General features: G+C 44.7%; 1 protein-coding gene across 1 annotated transcript in view; it reads right to left on the reverse strand.

Moving 5' to 3' along the window:
- L3MBTL4 (L3MBTL histone methyl-lysine binding protein 4) overlaps positions 1 to 13,695 on the reverse strand; it is a 336,612-nt gene extending 322,917 nt beyond the window's left edge. Inside the window, 1 exon segment of the mRNA XM_059704912.1 lies at positions 13,587 to 13,695. The gene's annotated coding sequence lies outside the window, so the exon portion shown is untranslated.
- Positions 13,696 to 15,758: the final 2,063 nt, after the last annotated feature.

Raw genomic sequence — 15,758 nt, forward strand, 5'->3', positions numbered from 1 at the left:
AGGTTAAGGAGTAAAAGATTTTGTGAGCATGCTGTAACCAACTAATGAGAAAGCACCCTGTGATCTACCAGGTGAAAACCACTCCTGTGACTGACAGACAAAGACAGTCTCCTTCCCTAAGAAAAGAATTTGTTTCTCAGAATATATTTACTTATTCTTTTGGGGAATCTATATATATAAAATCCTAATATGCTAAGTGTCCAACCGATTGGTCGACTGTTTTGTCAACCGTTTGGTCAACCGCTCAACCAATCACTATACTGTGCACTGACTACCAGGGCACAGATGCTCTGACCAGTAGGTTAGCTTGCTGCTGGGGTCTGGCCGATTGGGACTGGGCTAGACGGGCCAGACACACCCTGGAGCCCTCCTGCGGTCCTTCCCCAGCCAGCAGTCCCTGATCAGCCCCGATGGGGACTTGGTGAGATGGACCGGACATGTCCTGGAGCCAACCTCCTACGGACCCTCCCTGGCCTCTAAAATATTTCTTTTAATTAATTTCCTTTCAATGTGCATGAATTCATGTACTGGGCTTCTAGTAAGCATATAATGCTGCAAGTATGTAACTAAATATATGGCCCATTTGGGGCAATATTAAAGTACATTCTTATAAAAAACAGATAATGAGATTCTGACAGGTAGGAACAATAGCTATTTACAGACTATGTTCTAAAGGTTTTATGCTTAGAAAGTCATTTAATCTTCACAGAAATCCTTTTGCCATCCCCACCTTATAGCTGAGGAAGCTGAGGCGCATTAAATAAGCTGCCTCTGTTTACACAGCTACAAAACACTGTTGAGCAAGGAGTCAGAGCCAAGCGGGGCATTTCTGAACATTTAATTAAAGGTGTAAACATTTTAAGTAAAAAAACGGATGTTTAGGAATTTTGAGAAATTAAACAAAAACTGCTGATCAAAAATGAGCAGAAAAACAAATTGTACTAAGATGAAACTCAGATGAACAAAGGCACCAAAGACAGCAAGGAAAGAAGTGCAGCAGGAGACAAGACCAATCCAAAAAGGACTTCAGCATCCACAGACTAACCAACAGACAAGGCACAACACAGAGCACTTACCCCGAATGCCACAGTGCAAGACACTGGGACAAACACTAAAAACAGCAAACACACAACATTTCATTTTAAAATCTGTGGAGACTTATAAGCAGCCTATCTCATCCAAAGTACCAGCTGAGCAACTACTGGCCCCTTTTTCTCAATATTTATATGTAACTGGGTTTTTTTAGTTGTTATAAAAAAAATCAAAGTACTAGAACAATTGGACATCCATCTTTATTTCAAGTATCACCCCACAAAGCCCCAAATTGAAAGATCTATATAAAGAAAACAATTTACGTAAAACACTGATGTTACAGTGTGATATCATAAAAATCATTTTTTAAATTATACTAAAACTTTTCACATCTGAGAAGTTTAATCATAGTTCCCTTTCTTCTTCTTCAGTGTTTGCTTCCTAAAGATTGCCACCTATCTTTTCTTGGAACAAAAAATCCATGCTTCTGAGGTGATTTCCCTCCTACATTTGTGTGGTTAAGGTAATCTTCTTAAGAGAAGGTTAGATATGAGAGCTGGTTTCTTTATCTGTTCATGGAAAATAAAAGGCTTGAAACTCCCCAGAAGCTCACACAGAGTTTTAGCGGTATGTGGTAAAACAGCCCCCAAATCTGGGAACCTCCGCTTCAGATTCTAAGAGTTTTAAGTCCATAGCACACAAAAGGGAGAGATGCCACTGCAATGGAATGGACTGAGACTGGTTAAGACACTACAGTGCTGAGTGGGAAGTCATATCTTTCCTTCTCTGCAGTTGGACAACTACTGTTTGATATCCTGCAGGCAGGTGTTGAGTGAAATATAACTCCCTATCTCAGGTTCAGGACTGCCTGGGCATCATGTCAGGCTTAGAGCCTCTTCATGGGGCTGAGCCCCATCACCAATTCCTTAAACATCACATAGGCAAAGAAAAGCCAAGGTTCTCGGAACACACCGAAACAGCCCTTTCTCTCCCCACTTCCAGGCCTCCCTGCTCTTGGAGCATGTGCCAGGAGTCTCAGACTGCCAATCTGGACCCATTTCAGTCCTGCAGATATTTTGTTTGTGCCTCACACTATTTAAAACCCAGGAAATTACACACACACTTTAAATAATTCAATTTCTGACTTCAACTGGGGAGAAAAAAAACAAATACACACGCAAATTAGGCCTGTCAACAAAAGACTTAAACTCCGGAAGGCACCAATGCACAGACTCTGCATGTGTCGCTGGGCACCACAAGCCCAGGACTCCTGCCCATCCCAAACCCAAGCCACTTCACCTACCCAAGTTACCCTCCCAGGGCCCCAGAGGACACGGATGTCCTTGGCCCTTGAAGTTTGTCTTTAGCAACTCTAGGGAGCACCCCAATGTTTGTTCAGCAGCCATTCACTTTCTGCTCATGGGTTGGAGGATACATCAGTTACAGATGGGTGCTGGATCTTCACCGCAAACTGGTATTTAATTTACTTTTCCTATTTGCTTTTAATCTGGCTAGACCTAAATAAGGCCACATGAAACCTCTTTATATTTTAATTCCACTTAGTCAAACCTTTGAAAAGAAAAAGGAAACAGTGCCACCTAACTGTTTAAGTAGCTTTGTTCTTAAGGGTTTTTTTTTACTGCATAGCAATTGTTAGTCATAACCATTTATTTCCAAATCATTTTCATTTCAAGTGCCTGGATATAATTTAGCAAAGAAAGCTCAGCAATTGCCATCTCAAAAGCTAACAAAATGTTAAGTTTCACTATATATCTTAGAAAATAACAAATTCAAACTCTTTTAGGTAAGAGAGCTCATAGGGAATTCACAGAATAAATTATATTCAGCTAATCTTAAGACTTTTCATATGAATTTTCTTTGTATGATAAACTGAAATATTCAGAATAGTAATCATTTTAGTTCCCTCATAAAACTATTTCTTCCATTACAGAAATTCTGAGTAGCTGATGACCTGCAAAACGTTTTCATTCGATTAAAGATTTTTTTAAATAAAAACAAAGTTTTCTTAGACACTCTGGCTAAGCGTTAATGGCCACTACTAGTATACCTCTGATCTTGAGAAATCACTATGTAGCAATGATTTTTAAAAGCACATGTTTTTTGCTTTTTGTTTTTTGTGTTTTTTTAAAAATATATTTTATTGATTTTTTACAGAGAAGAAAGGAGAGGGATAGAGAGTTAGAAACATCGACGAGAGAGAAACATCGATATGCTGCCTCCTGCACACCCCCCACTGGGGATGTGCCCGCAACCAAGGTACATGCCCCTGACCGGAATCGAACCTGGGACCCTTCAGTCCGTAGGCCGACGCTCTATCCACTGAGCCAAACCGGTTACGGCTAAAAGCACATGTTTTAAAAAAGTAGTAACTGGCCAGTTTGGTAAAGAGGTTCAGGGGTGGGCAAACTTTTTGACTCGAGGGCCACACTGGGTTCTTAAACTGGACCGGAAGGCCGGAACAAAAGCATGGAGGAGTGTTTGTGTGAACTAATATAAATTCAAAGTAAACATCATTACATAAAAGGGTATGGTCTTTTTTTTTTTTAGTTTTATTCATTTCAAACGGCCGGATCCAACCCGCGGGCCGTAGTTTGCCCACGGCTGGGTTAGAACATCAGTCTGAAGGGTCTCGGGCTCAATTCCCCATCAAGTACCTGAGTTGCAAGTATAATCCCCACTAAGGCCCCTTGTGAGAGGCAACCAATTGATGTGTGTCTCTCTCACGTTGATGTCTCTCTCTCTCTCTCTCTCTCTCTCTCTCTCTCTCTCCCTCCCAACCTTCCACTCTCTCTAAAATCAATGGAAAAAATATCCTTTGGTGAGGATTAAAAAATAAATAAAAAGTAGTAACTGAAATCCACAGGAATGTGTTATCCTACCTAATAAAAGACAAAAAGGGTAATTAACCATACCTCCGCTACGCTTCCCATTGGCTAATCAGGGCAATATGCAAATTAACTGCCAACAAAGATGGCGGCCAACAGCCACGCAGCTGAAGCGAACATGAGGCTTGCTTGCTCCAGTGATGGAGGAAGCCAAGGTTCCCCGCCTGCCGCGGCCTGGCTCTGAGCTCTGAAAGCAACAATGTTTCAATTATAGAAGGTAAACAAACCCCAGATACCTGCTTTCAGCCAGCTGTGGCCACAGAGCTGGGAGCGCCAGTGATGGCAACAATGTTTCAATTATAGAAGGTAAATAAATTCCTGAAAAAAAAAGAAAAGAAAAAAAGGATAGGCTGGGAACTTCAGTCCCGGCCAGCCTGAAAACGGCCCTCAGCCCCTCACCCAGACTGGCCAGGCACTCCAGTGGGAACCCACACCCTGAAGGGGGTATGACCAGCTGAAAACAGCCATCAGCCCCTCATCCAGGCTGGCCAGGCACCCAAGCGGGACCCCCATCCTGATCTGGGACACCCTTCAGAGCAAACCAGCCAGCCCGCACCCATGCACCAGGCCTCTATCCTATATAGCAAAAGGGTAATATGCAAACTGACCCTAACAGCAGAAAGACTGGGCGTGACTGGTCACTATGACACACACTGACCACCAGGGGGCAGACGCTCAATGCAGGAGCTGCCCTCTGGTGGTCAGTGAGCTCCCACCTTGGGGAGCTCTGCTCAGCCACAAGCCAGGCTGGTGGTGGGAGCCTCTCCTGCCTCAGCAGTGCTAAGGATGTCTGACTGCAGCTTAGGCCTGCTCCCCGCTGGCAAGTGGACATCCCCCGAGGGCTGCTGGGCTGCCAGAGGGATGTCTGACTGCCATCTTAGGCCCAATCCCCCAGGGAGCAGGCCTAAGCCAGCAGGTGGTCATCCCTCGAGGGGTCCCAGACTGCGAGAGAGCATAGGCTGGGCTGAGGGACCCCTCCCCCGCGAGTGCACAAATTTTTGTGCACCAGGCCTCTAGTAAACGTATGAAGTACTATAGAAATAGCAAACTTTAACAATACACCTAATACAGTATAGTACAACAAAAAAAATGTGAAGGAAGGTTATCCTAAGTTAGAATGTTCTGCATCACAATCTTGAAAAGTTATTTTATGTTAAGTCTACCAAAAATTAGACTATCAATAAGCCTTCCAGGGCACAAAGAATGAGCCTTAAACAATTTGATATGCTAATTTTCCCTGCTTCCTTTACTTTTGATTTAGGTATAAACTAATATTAGTTGATAAACCATCAAATGCATCCCATGCAGGTATTTCCACAATTAGCCTATAGATATAGAGTGAAACAAAATAGGAGACAAAAAAAGTGAAAGGCCAGAGAGGATATAAAAAGGAAATTACTATAAAAGGAATTACTGTGGATCTGATTCTTGTAAATTACTCGGAAAGCTTACCAAAAGCTCAGCGCACAGAAGCTATGATCAAGAAAATGGCTTAATGCTCACCCCCAAAATCAATACACACCTCCTGAGAACTGTAATCTACAGACAGGTTCAGAGAGGCACTGGGCTTTGAACTTCCTGCTCAGTGCAGACAGTAACAGAGGCTAAACCCACTAAGCCACCCTCTTACATTCCCATGTATTCCTCATCCTCACACTTGGACATTAAAGCTAAGGCTTATTATAATGCGCCCCCTTTGCACAACTGGACTCAGAGACATTTTAAAGTTACTGATGGGTTAGCCTACTCTTACCTCATTTGTATCATTAGAAAAACAGCTCATAACACCACAAGCCCTACTCTTTTAACACAATCTTAAATTATATTTGATTCTCATTATACAACGGCAACTGAACTGAAAGAGGAATATACCTGTACATCTCTCATAGACAGTAATGGTCACCAAATCAATAATGAACCAAAAACTGTCATATGCAAGTGTGAGTGTGTAGGTGTGTAGCTGTATCAGGACATGGCCCATATTGGTTTTTAGTCCTTATAAGTACACTTATAGACATCACTATCTATTCATCTTATGTATTAGATTTCATTCTCTGAATTCTGGCCAGTTGTGAAACATTATTAAAATAATACTTTGTGGAAATTTTCATTCTTATTGCTTCTTACATCATATTCAAGCCTTAAGAATGTACTGGAATCCAATCCCATCCCCATTCTTACCGCAAACCTCAAAACCTACCCCAGAGTAACAACTAAACTGGGCAAGAAAACAGCCTATAAGATGCATACTAGTATAAAGTACAAATGAGGAGGAAAAATAGTTTGCATATAAAGACAAGTATATTCTAGCTGAACCATATTTCTGTGAACCCTATGTACTAAAACTAATTTTTTTTCTTAATTTTTATTTTAAAATTTTAAAAATGGAATAGGATACTGCAAAGGTGGGAGTTAGTCTCACTTGACATTCAAATACAAGTATATGGAAAACCTATTTATGCTCCTCTAAATCTTGAGCATAACTCCATTTTATATATAACCAAAAATATTTAGTGTCTTTCCCAGGATGCAACTGTGTGTAACTGAGGAAAGATGTTAATTTGTTTCATGTGAAACTTTAGCAAATATTGTCCACGTTTCAGAAAATGATACCATTAAGCACAATGCTGCTCAGACTTCCCTTCTGTGATACAATCCACCTATGTCAGCATTTAACTGGTAACTTTCACATATAGGTGAATATACATATGGATACAGGCATCTGACTATTTCATTTTATTATCTAGGCTAATCATGTCCAAACACCTTGAAATATATATATATATATATATATATATATATATATATATATATATATATATATATATATAATTTTATTATAAATTACCTTCCATTTATATCTCTACTTTATTATATACTAGAGGCCCAGTGCACAAAAATTTGTGCACTGGGGCAGGGGGTCCCCTCAGCCCAGCCTGTGCCCTCTCCCAGTCTGGGACCTCTCAGGGGATGATCACCTGCTGGCTTAGGCCTGCTCCCCGGGGGACTGGGCCTTAGATGGCAATCAGACATCCCTCTGGCAGTCCAGCAGCCCTCGGGGGATATCCACTTGCCAGCGGGGAGCAGGCCTAAGCTGCAGTCAGACATCCTTAGCACTGCTGAGGCAGGAGAGGCTCCCACCACCACCGCCATACTGGCAGCCATCAGCCTGGCTTGGGGCTGAGCAGAGCTCCCCCAGGTGGGAGCTCACTGACCACCAGAGGGAAGCTCCTGCATTGAGCGTCTGCCCCCTGGTGGTCAGTGTGTGTCATAGTGACCAGTCACTCCCAGTCTTTCTGCTGTTAGGGTCAGTTTGCATATTACCCTTTTACTATATAGGACAGAGGCCTGGTGCACGGGTGCAGGCTGGCTGGTTTTCCCTGAAGGGTGTCCCAGATCAGGGTGGGGGTCCCGCTTGGGTGCCTGGCCAGCCTGGATGAGGGGCTGATGGCTGTTTTCAGCTGGTCACACCCCCTTCAGGGTGTGGGTCCCCACTGGGGTTCCCGGCCAGCCTGGATAAGGGGCTGATGGCTGTTTTCAGGCTCCCTGCACCCCCTTCAGGGTGGGGTTCCCCACTGGAGTGCCTGGCCAGTCTGGGTGAGGGGCTGAGGGCCGTTTTCAGGCTGGCCAGCGACTGAAACTCCCAGCCTCTCCTTTTTTTCTTTTTCTTTTTTTATTCTGAGATTTATTTACCTTCTATAATTGAAACATTGTTGCCATCACTGGCGCTCCCAGCTCCGAGGCCGCAGCCGGCTGAAAACAGGTATCTGGGGTTTGTTTAGCTTCTATAATTGAAATATTGTTGCTTCTGGAGCTCAGAGCCGGGCCACGGAAGGCGGGGAACCTTGGCTTCCTCCATCACTGGAGCAAGCAAACCCCTGCTCGCTTCAGCTGCGTGGCTGTTGGCCGCCATCTTTGCTGGCAGTTAATTTGCATATTGCCCTGATTAGCCAATGGGAAGCGTAGCGGAGGTATGGTTAATTACCCTTTTTGTCTTTTATTAGATAGGATGGGTATTATACTGACATTTTTAAAAGTATGGATAGATAAGTTACTTACCTATTAATTTCATTTCAAGTTACTAATGGGGATATTCCAAATATGTTATCAAAGGGATAACAAAGTTGAAACTCCTGATCTATCACATTCATGAACATTCTTCTACTTTGGTTCTTCCTATATTAGGTTCAACATACAAGTGAAAAAGAAATAGGGATGACAGGTACACACCAGGCTATTCATTTAAGCTTTTATTTTATGCCTGTAAGTGGGAGGAAGTTCAAACTTTGGGAATAAAATTTTCTTGTCCCCTCGTTAGAAGATTTGCTCAGTGTTAGTCCCAGAAGAAAGTTCATCATTGCTTGTAGGAAAGTGTGACCTTGAGAAGGGACATAAAAGGGACCTGTGCTTTTATTTAATTAGAGGAACCTTCATTATAAAAATGTTGAAGTGAATTAGATGAAAATCAGAATAATTTTTAAAATGTGAGGGAATCAAATAATCTCTTATAAACTATTTTTTTCAGTCCTGACTGACATTTTTAGTTATTCAGCCTGAGGAAAAGTTGGAAAACTTTTTTAATGCTCACACAGAAGGGCCCTCATATTCTAGAGAATTTATTATCTTCACTTGTGATATAACAGAACATTCCAAGATGAGGACAGATTTTTCAGTTTTCACAAAGTAAACTTATCTTTCTTCCTTTCCGCCATATGCTAACAGTGGCCACATAAACAATGGAGATATAACACAATCCTGAATATATTATTCAGAGTTCATTAAAATCTTGGCTGTTTCTTTGTGACACGTGGTCTCTGAGGTGAGTGCTATATGACTGAGCTGACAAAGCACAACTGGCATAAAGGAAACTCCACCCTTCACTGTGCCACCTTCCACACCCAGCTTCTCATGTGCCATCTGAGGGGCAGCACCATAAAGCTTGTCAATTATGGACTTGACGGAGATAGTCTCTCTCACAATAACATAGAAAGCATGGTCACCCTCTCATCAGCTTATGCACTGGTATTTTCCACACATCTCTTGTAGAGTCTAAGGCCCACGCACTAGTCCCATTCCCTCCCAACTTTATTTCCTGGACAAAAGGATAGAGTACCCAGTGTCAGTGCCTGACACACAACAGGTACTCAAAAATGCTGCTGAATGAATAAATACAAGAATAAAGTGCATCATTCCTAATGTGGTACAGAGAAGCCTCAAATTTTAGTCTCCATTCCTAGTTGTGAATTTCCTGGGGGCAGGACTAGCACCCCAGTGTCTGCTTGCCTCCTCATCTCCCACACCCTAGCACATCCTTGACCAAAATAGACACTAAATAAATGCATATGGGATGAATAAATGTATTTTTTACTTAGCATATATTTGTATTACTAGCTTTATAATTCCCAACTGTGCAATCACACAAATAAATATTACTCTAGAAAAAGTTCACCAAGCTATTGAACACAACTTTACTGCAAAACAAAGGTAAACATACTGTAATAGAAAGTGCCTGGCTTGGGGTTCAGGAAGATTAGGTCATAGTTCCAACTCTGTCATTACTCAGGTGGATAAATTTGGGCAAATAAGCTTTCATTTTGGCATCTCTGCATTAGAAACACGTGACAGGATTTTTTTTTATCGTATTAGTAGAAATTTAAGAGGTAGGTAAAGAGTGTAAAGCCATAAGGTAAAACTCAGAATTAAGTAATTTTACTTTTCTTATTAATGTGGTAAAATTTCAATTACTTTACAACTTGTTTTAGCTTTCAAAGTGCTATTAATTTATGTATTTAAAAGTTCATGCCTCTCCCATGTGTACTTCCTTCCCCGCCCAATTGGGATGCCTTAGTAACTCCACATAGCTGGGTTCCCCAGTTTATTCCCCCATGCCATGACCCCAGTCCCTGTCTATCTAGCTTCCCTCTGTCTCCTATTTTTTAAATTTAAATTCTTTATTGTTGAACGTATTACATATGTCTCCTTTTCCCCCTTTGCTCCCACCCCCAGCACATGCCCTCACCCCCCTACTGTCTGTGTCCACTGGTTATGCGGTTATGTTTATATGCATGCTTACAAGTTCTTTGGTTGATCTCTTACCCCCCTCCCCACTACCACCCTCCCCTACCTTCCCTCTGAGGTTTAAAGGTCTGTTCCATGTTTCTATGTCTCAGGATCTATTTTTGTTCATCAGTTTACATTGTTCATTATATTCCACAAATGAGTGAGATCATGTGATACTTATCCTTCTCTAACTGGCTTATTTCTTGTGTTGGGCTTCATGTTGATGATGGTTCAAGATGGTTCAACTCTGCATTCATTAACAGAAGCTCCAGGCCCAGAAAAGCAACAAAACCAGGCCAGCGACCCCATGGTTGCCCTCAGGACCAGCTGCGTTGAATAATAATCCCCTGCTCTGGTGCTGACCAATCAGAAGAGACCACAACGCTGAATGGTCGCACCTGGAAAGCTGCTGAATATTCTATTAAGATCTTTCCCTGGGAACTCCCCTAAAATCTCTACCCTCAAAACCCTTAGGATGAAGATCCAGTGACTTCCATAATATATAATTTGTTATGATGATGGTTGTACAACTCTGTGAATTATACACTTAATTTTTTTAATCCTCACCCAAAGATGTTTTTCCATTGATTTTTAGAGAGAGTGGAGGAGAGGGAAAGACAGAGAGAAACATCAATGTGAGAGAAACACATTGATTGGTTGCCTCCTTCATGAGCCCGGACCAGAGCCCAGTTCTGGCCAAGGAGCCTGCAACGGAGGTACTTGCTCTTGACCAAAATTGAACCCAGGACCCTTCGTACCCCAGGCTGACGCTGAGCCAAACTAATTAGGGCAATTATACACTTTAAATGAGTGAATTGTGTGGTATGTAAATTATATCAATAAAGCTGTAAAACAATAATACATAAAATAAAATGCTGTATCTTCAATTTAGTTGGCAGACACCACATTTAGCTATAAGCATGAGTTTAATCTTCCACGTAGAAACCAAACACTATGATATACATATATCAAATTATTATGTTGTACGCCTGAAACTACTATCATGTTATATGTTCATTTAACCTCAATATAAATAAACAAGCAGAAAATGGAAAATTCTAAGGTCTAGGTCATTTTTAAAACCTGTATTTATATATACATTTGTAAGTGAACCAGAAAAAGTGAAAGCCAGAGGAAGGAACTCTGGTCTAAGAACCAAAGAAGGCTTCATAGAGGAGGGATTACACTGGATCATGAAGAATGCATTCAAGTTTTCTAGTTTGGGAGGGTTAGGTACTGGTGGGAAGAGCATGTATATCAACAATGTCCAATCTGGACACTACAAAATAATCTTTCAAATCATAATCACCTCTTTTGATGCATGAAACACTTTTCTACCTCCAAGGCCCCCACACTCCTCTTCCTTCTCTCTGTCAATCTATATCACATGCATTTCTCATGACCCAGCCCAAGGCCCAACATTCTCTCTGCATCTTGTTCTGATCACTCCAGACCCCAAAGACCCTCTGGTTGCCAAACCTTCTGGCCACTGTCATTTCACATCACTGGCATTTAATTTTAAACTAGAGGTGCAATGCACAAATTTTGTGCAAGAGTAGGCCTTCCGTCCCCCAGCTGCCAGCACCGGCTTCCCTCTGCACCTGGGACCAGGGCTTCCCTCACAGCCCCGGCTTCGTGCAGAAGGCCGTCCTGAAGGATATCCTGTCTAATTAGCATGTTATGCTTTTATTATTATAGATTGTTTTATTCAAATCCTATTTAGTTCCTTGTCATATTTTGTTCACAAGTGGTTTGGTTGACATGTTTTTATCTCCCCAACACTTTCAGTGGCTTGTCATATGAATGTTTGAACATATGGAGTAAACGGTTTACTGTACAGACAATTGAAACTTTAAGAAAAATAAAGATGAATTAGAAGTGTAATTTAAGCTACAAATCACACAGTTACTGTGATGAAATACATGGATGTAGAGCTCATCAAAGATTCTTAGGCAGCTCCTAACTTTCCTTAATTCTGTCTTCACCAGATCAGCTTCCCACCAATGTGCTTTCTTAGAAAACAAATTGTGAGCTAACTGTAGAGGTAGACCAAGCTTAATACTACTTCTTTTGACCCCAATATAACCCAGCAAAGTGCTAAGTAAACAATTCCCCAGTCAAGGACTACCTGCAATACAAACTCATCACTGTGCCTCAGGACCTGAGAACAGAATAGCAGTGTTAAGCTTATCTTACTCCCAAATCAACAATTACACACCAAGTGCATATAGCAGAGTCCAATCAATTTATATGCTCCAAATACCTCTCCTCTTTCAACCACGCCTCCAGATCCTATGGAACCTTGACGAAGAACCTTGTGAAGAGCTAAATGCACTCAACCTCTTTGTATTATTGAGGGGCTATCACAAACTCCACCCACCACCCCCTGTTTGCCACTGTAAGCTGTTCGAGTTAAGTGGGCTAGCAAACACCAGGAGACCTCGCTGCACTTATCTCAGCCAAGGACTCACTCTGGAACCTGTCATGAGCATCTTCCAGGACCGCCCCACCAGCGGGACCCAGAAGGCGTCACTGACCCAGTAACTCTGCAGTGAGAGTGAGCCTTCCGGGTCCACGTGGAACTAGCCGAGAGGCGCAGGTCCGGGCAACCGGGCTGACCTCTGCCTACCACAGGCCGTATTCCCCCGCGTGAGACCCGTCCTTTCAATTTAGCTTTCACTTCGGGCCACGGACAGACGAAGACTGTCCCTCCACGTGGGGAAAGGCATCTGTAACATAAGGCGCACTCTGTGGACTTCCATCAAAACCCAAAGTTCCGGAATCTGGGGAACCGTTTACACCCGTCACGCAGGTAACTGCGGCGCTGGCCGCAGGCGGTGCCCAGCTGGTTCGCCCCGACCTCGGCCCACCTGGACCTCGGCCCGTCTCCGCAGGGAGGCGAAGGAGCCTTCCGCGGCGCGTCCCCCTCGCAGTTTGGGGGCGAGGGGAGCGCTAGTTCCCACCGCCCGATACCGGCCACGCGTCCGCCCTGCGCTCACTAGCGAGGCTCCTACCCCGGGGCGGGGCAGAACTTGGGGGGCAGGAAAACGGGGATGAAGCGCTCGCCGGATCACCGCTGGAGCCCAAACGACAGTTGGCCTGGGGTGGGGGGGGAGGGGGAGGAGGTGGGAGAAGCGGCAAGACGAGCAGGACGTCCGTCCCCAGAAAGAACAAAAGCCGAACACCCACCCGGGTGCCCCGCGGCCGGAGGGCCAACTGGGAACCCCGCAGAGTCCCGCCCCCGCCCCCGCCCCCGGCCCGCGGCCCGCGGAGCCGGTCCCTCCGCCCCAGTGGCGGCGCCAGGCACCCGGCCGGCGAGCGGGACAGCGGGCAGCGCCCGTCCAAAGTAGGCGACAAGTGGGCAGCGCCTCGAGGGCAGCCCGGCGCGTGCCCGGCGGCGAAAGAGAAAGAGAAAGAGCGGGGACGGGCGGGGGCGACGCCTAACCGCCACCCACCCCCGGCCCGGCCCCATCGCGGGCGACGCACACGCCCCTCGGCGCGGCGCGGGGCCGGGCCGGTGCGGGCGAGGCGGCCGCGGGCGCCCGGGAGACCTCCGACCGGACCACTCGGGCGGGGCGTCCTCCTTACCCCAGCGGAGCCGGGCCGCGGTGGTGCCCACTCGGCGACAGGGGTGCGAGCCGCAGCGCCCAGGCTGGCCGGTCCTGCTGTGGCGCCGTTGGCCGTTGGTGCCGCGGGGGGGGCGAGGTGCACGCGAGGGTGGGAGCGCGAGCCTCCCCCTGCCCGCCCGCGCGCATGCTCCGGCCGCACCTGCCGCGCTCAGGGTTCCGCTCCGCAGGGGTCCTGGGGCTCATAGGACTGGGGTTGCACGTGGGAGGAAGGTGATTGCGGCTTTATTTTCAGGTGCCTTTTTCTCCTGATTTGTTGCCTGAGAAGGAGTCCCCCAGATCTTGGCTATTTCCTGGCTGACCCGCCCCTTTCCTCCTGCAACGCTGTCCCAGGGCCCTCACCCCTTCTTCATCCCAGCTCTTAGGGTTCACCTTCCAATGTTCGCCTCTCTCCTCTGGATTCCTCGCTGTCCTGCTGCTGCTCCTGATTTTGCAACCTCCTCTCAAAGGCCCTTTCCCAGTCTTGACTTTGCTACATTCGCCTACACGGGTATCATTTCAAAATAAAAGAGACTCCTTTCTAGTGAGAGAACAACAGTTGACTGACCCGGTGCTAGCTGCTGGGATTGAGCGGGAGCCAGGAGCACTGAGTTCCTGCCCTCAGGTAACTTACAGTCTTATTGGTTAACTTTAGACTTTTACAAACCATTGTGGTAGATATAGACAGGAACTTATTGAATAATTTATTTTGGTTTATAATTCAAAGTAGATGGTACTTGAAGACTGTATTTTGTGCCTTTAATTTTTTTTTAAGATTTTTAATTGATTTTTAGAAAGGAAGGAGGTGGGGGGCAGAGAGAGAGAGAGATACTGGGATGGAGCCCACAACCATATGCCCTGACCGGGAGTCAAACCAGCAACCTTTCAGTGCACGTGCACTGGAGGGCCCCCAACCAACTGAGATACACCAGCCAGGGTGTGATTTTTAAGTGGAATTTTCTTTCATGGAGGTGCCTTATGTATAAACTCCAAGGCACAAATAATAGCTGGTAGGTTCACAATAAATATTAGTTTGTTGCTTTTGGCAAGAAATTCAATAATTTCACAGGATTAGCAATAATATCCAAAGTGATCTTTTTAGTTGGTTGTTGACTACCTTAAACCCAGAACTAAAACTTTGTTTTTCAGGTGAAACCGGTCCATGGGTAATGTGGACCCTGAGAAAGAAGGTATCTACTAAAAAAGGTTCCCAGTGGTTAAATGGGCTCAAATTTGAGAGAGAGAACAAAACAAACAAAAACACAAAAACAGAGCCTGGCAGCCATTTCTACACAGGCACCTGTCATGCAAACTGCACTTCAGGGAGAAGCCTACACTGAACTGCCTGCCTGCACTGTGTTCCAGCCGTCTGAGCAGGCCATTACAAGGGAGTTTCTGGGATCCTATTTCAAGCGATAGGACCGGGACTTTCCCCATTGAATTAGGAGCTGCACAGGTCTATAGCCCCATCAGCTTCTTCACCCACCAATCAGAATGATTCCATTCTGACCAATCAGGACACAGCCTTTTGGACCAATCAAATTTTGAGGGTTTGAAGTCATCATTTATATGAGGATGGACAATCAGGGACCAGGGGCAGGGACTTTTGTCTACATAAGTCGGCTTCCCTCAGCTATAGGAACACACTTTTCCTTTCCACAGGAGACTGAAGACTGAGAATCTCATGGCTGAGCTGAAACATAAAGATGTCTTGCCAAAACAGAATCCAGGCCAGAGCATGCCATAGCAGAGAGTTGTAATTCTGTGAACACAGCCACACTTCAGGGTACTGCCTATGCATGCTTACTTACCTGAAAACTACATGATATTACAGTGGGACTCAGTAAGTGGATGAGAAAGCAACCTCCCTGATACATACATGAGCACAAATAGTGCATTTATTATTGTTGTTTTTGATGAAGGACACACACTTCAATTATTGCAGAGTAATCCTGTCCTACCAAGCAGTGTTTGCCTTTAAAGCAGTGGTTCTCAACCTTCTGGCCCTTTAAATACAGTTCCTCATGTTGTGACCCAACCATAAAATTATTTTCGTTGCTACTTTATAACTGTAATGTTGCTACTGTTGTGAATCGTAATGTAAATATCTGATATGCAGGATGGTCTTAGGCAACCCCTGTGAAAGGGTCGTTCA

Source organism: Myotis daubentonii, chromosome 8, assembly GCF_963259705.1.
Source record: "Myotis daubentonii chromosome 8, mMyoDau2.1, whole genome shotgun sequence".
Taxonomy (NCBI): domain Eukaryota; kingdom Metazoa; phylum Chordata; class Mammalia; order Chiroptera; family Vespertilionidae; genus Myotis; species Myotis daubentonii.